At 36.5% G+C, this 10,392-nt stretch overlaps 1 non-coding gene across 1 annotated transcript; it reads right to left on the bottom strand.

Annotated features, from left to right (window-relative positions):
- Nucleotides 1-7,558: 7,558 nt before the first annotated feature.
- LOC120082261 (small nucleolar RNA R71) lies at nt 7,559-7,665 on the bottom strand. Its single transcript, XR_005483099.1, has one exon. It is a non-coding gene; the product is annotated as a small nucleolar RNA R71 (small nucleolar RNA).
- Between the last annotated feature and the right edge of the window lie 2,727 nt (nt 7,666-10,392).

Genomic DNA, 10,392 nt, shown 5'->3' with positions numbered 1-10,392 from the left:
TGTGAATGGTTAGGAAGGATAAACCAAACTATTTATGTATGCTAATTGCTAGAAACTTAACATGTAATTCGTCATTAGTATGTGTTGGTTGCCAAAATAGCAAGAATCATCTCATGGGTGTTTGGCATGCATGGTGTTACTAGGGTCACTGATAACATTGAAAACATGCTATCTTTCTCCACTTAATTCAAGATCGTTCTTTGGTTTAACGTGTTTATTTAAGTTATTTTTATAGGTATCGAATGTAATTTAGGTAGATCCAGCCCTTAACACTAATTCCAAGGTAAAGCATGCTTCATTGGAGGTCTAGAGCATCAATTGGAACAAAAGACATCAAATTTGGGGGAGCTAAGTTGGCGTCACGACGCCATAAGGCAATAGTTACCTTTTTCGTGCAAATGGGAGAACGCTGCACAGTGCTAGTCCAAATTTTCCTTTTAAAACCCTAGTCGCCCACATGATAGAGGCATCATCTTAGTCTGATTCTCTCAACACAAAAACACTCTTTTCACATATTCTGTAGATTCGAGTTGATCTTAGGCAAATTTTCATTTCTAATCTTGATCCAAGGATGACTCTCAGCTAAACATGTAATTTCTAACTTAGATCTTAGGAATTTTTTCTCATCTATGTGACTTGTGAGTGTTGGGGCTGATGTCCTAAATCTCGTAGGGTCCTATAATTTGTAAACCTTGTATGAACAAACTTGTATGTGATTAATAATATATGATATTTTTATTCACTTTGTCTATGAGATATGTGATATTTTAGTTTCATTAACCACAAACCAATAAACTAACATCCAAGGTTATCGTTGTAACTTAAACATGTATGTGGAGACATACAGGTGGATCATGTTTAAGTAATAACTTAAATGGTCTATAGTATATGGATAAGGTTGGGTATCTTATCCTAGTGACACTACGAGTATGGCTCACTTTGTAGACGTTACAAATATTGTAAAGTACTATAAATGATCTGATTCTGATCATTCATGTATTAGACATACGAGTGGGAATATTCTATACAAAGGAGTTTGTATATGACCGGACTACGAAATGCTTAGTCTCATTATATAATGTCGTTCATAATAGAGACTTTCATTTTACTAGGATGACCATAGGTAACATGACCTTAATCCTAAGTGAGTTGTAAACTCCTGCCTATGAAGGCGGTCCTTTGATTTGTATGGGTAAGAGTGGTCAGATCGTCGACTCAACAAGCCTATCATTTTGGGGATTCGTCTGATTGAGGAGTTGGGAACTCAACTACACAAGATGGAATTCACTCCTTCCCCAGAGCAGGGGTAAGTAGATAAATTACTCCCTTAAGGGCTGATTTCGGGTCTTGAACAATGTGACGCCATACCCTCTCTTGGCCCAAGAAGGGTTTAGTCATAGTGGAACTATGATCTATTGTTCATTAGAGGGATTGGTGGTACTTAAGAAGTTGGATGTAACTACAAGGGCAAAATGGTAATTTGATGCAACTGTACTTATGAGTAATTTGTGAAGGGTCATCGTATTGTTGATTGGTTATATCCAATGGACACAGAAATATATCTGTAGTGCGAAGAGTGCAACTGTCGGTCTTTAGTGGAGTGCCCGACAGTTAACGAATGGTGGATAATGTAATTAAAGAGTTTAATTAATTATTCACATACCGTTAGAGCTTCAAGCTATAGGTCCATAAGGTCCCCTGATAGCTCAAAAGAATTTAGTTGAGAATCAATTTTTTGGTTAATTTGAAATGTTCAAATTAATAAGAGGGAATCTAATTATATCATATATAATTAAATTGATTTAATTATATATGATATAATTGATATAATGTATTTGATACATTATAGTTTAATTGGAGGAAATAAAACTTGAATGAGATTCATAGTTGTTAAATTTAATATAAATATGATTAAATTCCATAAAATAGAGAAAATGAACTATAGTTTATATTGTATATGATGCAATATTAAAACTATAGGTTATAAATATAATATGATAAGTTGATTATCGTATTTATTTATATTATTAATTATTTTAGATAATTAATCCCTTTTTCTCTCTAACCACCTTAATGGGTGGTTAAGAGGTTTTTGTGGCAAATGGGATAAAAAAAATTATTTTTTCCATATCAAATCTACACGAAAATAGAGAGCCTATACGATAGGAGTCTTTACACTACACAATCGAAGAAAAAGCTATACGACGGTTCTTCCTCAATCATTTTCCTTATCCAAACTCTCAAACTTCCTCCTAACCAAAATAGTCAGAGCCACCACTCCTGGGTTCTCACCCTGAAAATACCAAGGATACCAAGTGGTAGTGTCTTCACACTTTTAGTTCAAGTTTTGTTGCTATTCAAGGAGTTCGTGACTGTTCAAGGAGTTTGTGATAGTTCGAGGGATTTACGCGACGAAGTGTTCTTCAAAGGTATAATCTCTTAACTTTTTTTCTAAGTTTCTTGGGATTTACGCGATAGTTCGTGATAGTTCGTGATAGTTAGAGTTTTGTGGCAATTAGTGAGGTTAACTTATAAGTTTCTTGGGCATCAATTAACAACTATTGATTAACCTACTAAGCAGAAGAGTGCAATTGAGCTTCTAATTATGCTTTCTATTAGATGTTCAACTTAGTTTTACTTTGAATGTAATGCGATTGTTCTAGTTGAATTGCATGCATCTCATCTGTTCATTCTTGGATAATTAGTTAATTGTGGATAATTAATTAGCATATCTAATTAATTAGACTAAGCTTGAAGTACAAATTGAATCGATTAATGAGTTTAATTATCAATTTTTATAGAGAAGAAATTTTGATATGACCTAACCTAGGAGCCCTCATTCATAAGGAAACTATTTCAACATTATTTTACAATTCTCTCATTTGATTTGATTGAAATTTTTAGTTTGTGCAATTTATCTTTTGTTTACAAACAACCAACAAACCCCCTTCCCCTTCAGTTACCTTGAAATGTTAAGGATTTGATTGGAGAAACTTGACAGTTCCTTGAGGTTCGACTCATACTACCGCTATCACAAGCTTAGTAGGAACATATAATTATTTGGCAATCAAGGCCTTCGACAAGTCTTAGCTATCAAATTGGCATCGTTGTCGAGGAACCTTGACGTTTCTCTTTTTGAAAGACATTGTTTCCTTTTTACCCTTTTGCATTCTCTTTGTTGTATGACCCATTCATCAAGGACTCTAGATTGCTGTATTTTACAGATATAAAAAGAGAATAAAGGAGAATTCGAAGAGAAACAATAGCGCAAATAACACAGAATGATCAAAACAGTACCAAAGACACAAACATCTGAAGAGAAATTTGTAGAAGTTGTAGAAGAAAGTGAGATGGCTGAGTAACCTAAATGAACCTTCAGAGACTTGGCAGTAAGGTTGGCAAAAAAACCCGACGGGGAAGGTCCCCGCGAGGACCCGCCCCGTTCGGGTCGGGGATTCCCCGGTTTGACCGGGGATGAGGTCAAACCGGGAAATTTAATCGGGGCCCCATCTCCGACACCAACCACGATTAATCCCCGACCCCAAATTTATATATATATAGAAATTTTATAAACTTATATATAAAAAGACCCAAAAATTTAAAAGCCCAAAACTCAAAAGCCTTTCCCTAAATCCCTAAAATTAATTTCCTCCCCTCCCCTCTCTGTCGAGTCGACTGTCTCTCAGTCTCTGTGTGAACTTGAAGTGTCTCTACACTACACCACACCATGGCACCACCTACTCTACTGCCTTGCCTCAGCCTCACAGCGTTCACGTTCAGAACTTCAGTATCCCCTTCCATGCCGACCCTCTCGAGCCTCGCTCTCTACCTACCGGTGCCGGCTGCCGAGTCCTCTCTCACCCAAATCCCTCCCCTCTCAGTCTTGCCCAAAATCAAATCCCTCCCGCCCTCTCGCAATCTCGCCTAAATGCCTCCTCTCTTGCTCATAACTTCATCCCTCCCAACCTCCACTCTCGCTCTCGCTCATAGTTTTGTCCATCCACTCTCACTCTCGCTCGTCCATCCACTCTCGCTCTTACTCATAGTCTCTGCAACCCTCTCGCTCTCGCTTGTCCATCCGCTCTCGCTTCGCTCGTCCCTCCACTCTTATTCTCGATCATCTCTCTACTCTTGCTCTCGCTCTCGCTCATCCCACTCCACAGTCCACTCCATAAAACAGACCCTCTCCACTCTATCCTCCGTTGAAGTCTGACTCAGTTGAGAAGTCTGTCCGGCGACGTTTCAGGTGAAGATCTAACTTCTGTGTTTGGCCGTTTGATAACGAGTCTTTGTTTTTTATACCTATTTGATTGTTCTGAGAAATATGTTTGTGTATGTTTGATATTTGAATGTTTTGAATTTTAGGCTTGAATATGTTTGGAAAATATGTTTGTGTATGTTTGAAATTTGAATGTTGTTTTATGGTAGGTTGAAAATTTAAATTAAATTTTTGGTAGGTTGAAAACAATGTCGTCATCACCTTCTACAAATAAAGATTCTTCAAATTCAATTCCAAATCCAATCCCAGATCCAACCCAAGATTCAACCCTAAATTTAACTCCATGCTCATCGAATGATGATAATTTGAATGTTGATAATTGTGTTGTTCTTGATGAGGATATTGAGAAGGGATCTTTAAAGAGGAGATTGACATCGATTGTTTGGAACCATTTTAAGAAACAAAAAATAGATGGAGTAGACACGACGATTTGTAACTACTGCAAACGAAAATTAGGGGGTGAAAGTAAAAATGGAACCAAACATTTGCATGATCATATTAAGATATGCCCATATAAAGGACAAAAGAACATACGACAATCCCTATTGAATCCTAATAGAGAGAAGAACAATACATTGAGCTTATATAACTTCGATCAGGAAGCTGCAAAAAAAGCATTAGCTAGGATGATAATAAGACATGAATATCCTCTCTCAATAGTTGAGCATGAAGGTTTTAGGGAATTTTGTAATGTCATCCAACCATTATTTAAGATAATGTCAAGAAACACAATAAAGAAGGAGATTTTGAAAATTTATGAGACTGAAAAGTTGAAAACCATGACATTGTTGAATGAGATCAAAGGAAAGATTGCCCTGACAATGGACATGTGAACTTCCAACCACCAAACAAAAGGTTATATGGCCGTCACTGCTCATTTTGTTGATGATAGTTAGGTTTTGCAAAACAAAATAATCAGATTTATATATGTTCCTTCTCCACACACTTCTGAGATGCTTCATGAAGAAATATTGGAATGTCTGTTAGATTGGAATATTGATCGAAAATTGTCATCAGTAATTGTAGATAATTATAGTACCAATGACTTTATGGTTAATATGCTTGTTGATAGTTTGGGTGGAAACTTAATATTGGATGGGAGTTTATTTCATATGCGGTGTTGTGCTCATATTCTGAACTTGATTGTGAAAGATGGGTTGGCAGTGATAGGAGATGGGATCGAAAGAGTACGAAGTATTGTGTCTTTTTGGGTGCATACACAAAAAAAGAAAGAGAAATTTGAGGAAACTGCTCGACAGTTGAATGTTTATGATGGTCAGATATTGAGTCTTGATTGTTATACTAGGTAGAATTCTATCTATTTTATGTTAGCCACTGCATTAAAGTACAAAGTGATTTTTTATCGATTATAACAACGAGAACCAAGGTACAAATATTTGCCTTTGGATCAAGATTGGGTATTAGCAAAAGAGATGTGAGAAACTGAAAATATTTCATCATGTGACCGAAATATTTTCTGGATCTAAATATCCTACTGCTAATCTTTTTTTCCCAAAAATTTGTAAATTGAAATTGGCTATTTCTGAGTGGACTAATTCTGGCATTCAAGAGATCAAAGACATGGCTTCAAATATGAAGGTGAAAGTGATGATTATGCTAGAAATTTATATGGAACCTCACAGAATATCGAATTTGATGATTTTAATGATTATGACTTGTTTGTATCAAATTCCAATAGTATGAATCAGAAGCAATAGTTTGATGCATATTTGGATGAACCTGTCTTACCTCGAACATCCGATTTTGACATTTTGAGTTGGTGGAAATTGAATGGTGTCAAGTATCCAATTTTCCAAGAAATTGCAAGAGACATATGAGCCATCCCGTTATCAAGTGTTGTATCAGAGTTTGCTTTTAGTACTTGTGGTAGGATTGTAAGCCCACATTGTAACAAACTTCATCCAAAGACGATAGAGGCTTTGATGTGCGCTCAAAATTGGATTGCAACTGAAGTTTTGACAGGTTAGTTTGTTTATTTTATTTTACATCTTTCTATCATTTAATATATTAATAAATATTTTCTTTTATTACAAATATTTGACAATGTAAGGTACAAGCACGGGAAAAGAAATGGTCACACATTTAGCAAATGTTCTAGAAGATGCAGGCGATTCTGATGAAGATGGCGTGGTGACTAAGGTATATATTCAAGGATTAACATTATTTTGTGGTCTAGTTTTTATTTTTTATTTTTTGTGACATTATTTGTTTATTACATTTTGATTTTTAAATGTAGGAATGAATACAACTAAGGATGGGATGATGCCAAGAAAAGTCAGGGTGAAAGATTTGATTGTGAAGTCGTTGAAGAGAGAAGGACGAGTTTTATTGAAAGATTTGATGGTGAAATACTTATTTGAACGTATTGCCTTTAATTGACTTCCTTATTCAAACTTTATTGAATTTTAAGTTGCAAAGTTATCTAATGGATTTGTTAGCTTTTAACTTGTCAATTGATTGTCAATTGTGTTTATTTCATAGAATAGTCTATTGTTTTTTGTTCATTTGTTGTGTATTAGTCAAATTTCAAATAAAATCACTTGAATTAAAAAAAAATAAGAATTTGATAAACTTTTTTAATGAATTTTTTGTGGACTAATAAAATTTTAACTAAAAAATGGGGAATCCCCGCAGGGAATCCCCACAAAGAATCCCCGAGGGGAATCCCCACCAAGAATCCCCATAGGGTCCACACAGAGAATCCCCATGGAAAAACGAGAAATGGGGCCCCGCGGGGACCCCGTTTTCCTGACGGGAAATCCCCGCCCTCGTCCTCGCCTTCAAATGGCGGGTACGGGGGCGGGGATGGGGGAAATTTCCCCCATGGGGTCGGGGACGGGGGACACCCCCCCACCCCGCCCCGACCCTGTTGCCGGGGATGGGGGACGCCCCCCGAACCTATTGCTAACCCTACTTGGCGGCACCTGATATGGCTCAACAACCATTATGCATTATTTATCCTAAAACTACAAGTCCATTTGAACTAAAAACCAGGCTAATTCATTTACTTTCTGCTTGTCATGGTCTTTTAGGTGAAGATCCACATAAGCACCTCAAAGAATTTTAGGTCGTGTGTGATGGGATGCACTCTCATAGAGTGACGCAAGAACAAATAAACCTTCGAGCTTTCCCTTTTTCATTAAAGGGTGCAGCCAAAGATTGGCTCTATGATTTTCCATCTGGGAGTGTTGTAACGTGGACAACAATCAAAAATTTGTTTCTTGAAAAATTCTTCCCAACTTTAAGAGCTGCTCTGCTAGCATAAAGAAGGAGATCTATGGAATCACACAGATTTCTAGGGAAACACTTTTTGAATATTAGGAGATGTTTAAGTGTATTTTTACTAATTTTCCCCATCTTCAAATTTCTGACTCCTTATTAATTCAATATTTCTATAAAGGTCTATTAAACTTCTTTTTCTCAATAACCACCCTTAGTGGGTAGTTATTTTAGTTTATGACAAATTGAGATAAATGAAATTGTTTTAATTATTCCAAAGACAAGTGAACGAGTGACAAGGCATTAGCAATCGAGTTACTATACGATCACTTGAGAGACTAAACGATCGAGTAATATTGTCTATGCGATAGACTTCATTGTCTACACGACTGTGTTGTTGTATACTCGATCGTCTTCCTCCTCCACACAAAACTTCCCTTCTAACCAAAATTAGCCAGAGCCCACCATTCCTAGATTCTCACACCGAGGGTACCTAGGTATTCAAGTGGTTGTGTCTTATTTAATTCGAGGATCGAGTTTCTGTTTGTTGCTTGTTCGAGGGAGTTTGAGACTTGTTCGTTGGGTTTGTGAACGAGTACTATTGAGGATTTACTTGAAGAACGGTTCTTCAAAGGTATAGTCTCTTGATCCTTTATTTTTATTTAGAAAGCATATTGTAATTTAAGATCTATGCATAATCTGTTCTTCTATGACTGTAAACTTATGCGTTCATTCACTTTTGGATTTGAACGATGCACTTCCGCCCAAAGGTTCTCTGTAAACGGAATTCCTTCATTAACATGGTATCAAAGCATGGTGACGAATCCCTAGCCGTTGTCGGCGAAAACCAACTGATGCAAGATAAAATTAGGTCTTCACCACCGCCACTGATGGAACCTCCAACCGTAGCCACCACCGTTGTCGCCATCGCCATTACTGTCCAAGCCGCCATTGACCGGTATCTTCAATCTTTGCACATACGTCCATCACAACATCTGATTGGAAACCCTAATGTGCCCACTTGCTTCCCCAATGCTGTCGTTGTTGATTTTAGTCCTCTCGTTGGTAGCCGCTTCATCCAGCTGTCAGAATCTAAAATCGGTGTTGTTGAGTCTTCTGCCTACCATATAGGCAAGTCATTGGCCGCGTATGATGTGCCGACTATGAGCTACGGTCCAACTTCTATACAGCCGCCAGCCGCATACCTATCGCCACCAATATTTTCTTCTCCTACACTAGTATAAACACCAAGGATCGATGGTCTATCTCCGAAAATGGTTCAATAAAAATTGGCTAATCTTCAAGTGAGTTTTCAACAACAAATCGCTGCTCTTGGGGTAGCCCTAAGTGTTTCCACAAACTTAAATTCAAGTTTATTGAATTCAAATATTCCTTTTGTTGGGTTTGATACCCTAAATCTCGTAGGGTCCTATAGTTTGTAAATGTTATCTACAAACTCATTGTTTATTTAATAAAATATATGATATTCTATTCCAATTTTTTGTTGCATTAATCACAAACTAATAAACTAAGTTCCATGGTTATCTCATATCTTAAACATGTATGTAGAGACATACGAATGGATCATGCTTTAAGTGATAACCTAAATGGTTTGTAGTAGATGGATAAGGTTGGATACTTTATCCTAGTAACACTACAAGTCTGACCCGCTTTGTAGATATTAAAATTGTTGTAAAGTGCTATAAGTGATCTGATCCTGATCATTCATATGGAGAATGTGAGCGGAGACATTCTATACAAAGGAGTTTGTATAAGACCGGACTACGAAATGAGTAGTCTCATTATATAACACTGTTCTTAATATAGACTTCCATTTCATCAAGATGACCATAGGTAACACGACTTGAATCCTGGGTGAGTTGTGAACTTCTGCCTATGAAGGCGGTCCTTTGATTTGTATGAGTGAGAGTAGCCAAATCGCCGACTCAACATGCCTACCATTTTGGGGATTCGTCTAATTAGGGAGCTGGGAACACAACTACACGAGACGGAATTTACTCCTTCCCCAATGTTGGGGAAAGTAAATAAATTACTCCCTTAAGGGTTGATTCCAGGGCTTGAACATTGTGGTGCCACACCCTCTCTTGGCTCGAGAAGGGTTAGTCATAGTGAGACTATGATTTATTGTTCATTAGAGGAATCAGTGGTACTTAAGGAGATAGATGTAACAAGGGCAAAATGGTAATTTGACCTAGCTGTACTTACGAGAAATTTGTGAAGAGTCGTCGCATTGTGGATTTGTTATATCCAATGGACACGGGAATATATTTGTAGTGCGAAGAGTACAGTTGTTGGTCTTTAATGGAGTGCTCGACAGTTAACGGATGGTGCATAATTTAATTAAAGAGTTTAATTAATTATTTACGAACCAGTGGAGCTTCAAGCTACAGGTCCATGAGGTCCCGTCAGTAGCTCATAAGATTTTATGAGAATCAAGTTTTGGATTAATTTGAATTGTTCAAATTAATTAAGGAAATTAATTATATATGATATAATTAAGTTTATATAATTATATCAATTACTATAATATATTTGATACATTATAATATAAAGAATTTATAAGAGGAATTAAATGTTTGAATATGATTCAAATGCTAATTATATGAATTAGATTCATATAATTAAAATTTAATGTGTTCTTATTTGTTGAAGAGGTGTCTGTGAGGATAGCGAGAGGAAATACGTGAAGATCGAGATTTGACAAAGGTGAAATCCTTTTTCCCTTTACTTCTTTAATAGCATGCTTAAATTTGATATTTATCCTCTATTTTTGTGTAGATTTTTTACTATTTTTTATTTACTCTAAAACCAACTTTGAAATTGCACTGCGATCACACATTTTCGCAGGATTC

Source organism: Benincasa hispida, chromosome 7, assembly GCF_027475165.1.
Source record: "Benincasa hispida cultivar pf3 chromosome 7, pf3_genome.v1.1, whole genome shotgun sequence".
NCBI lineage: Eukaryota > Viridiplantae > Streptophyta > Magnoliopsida > Cucurbitales > Cucurbitaceae > Benincasa > Benincasa hispida.
This window is presented reverse-complemented; position numbering and strand designations above follow the sequence as displayed.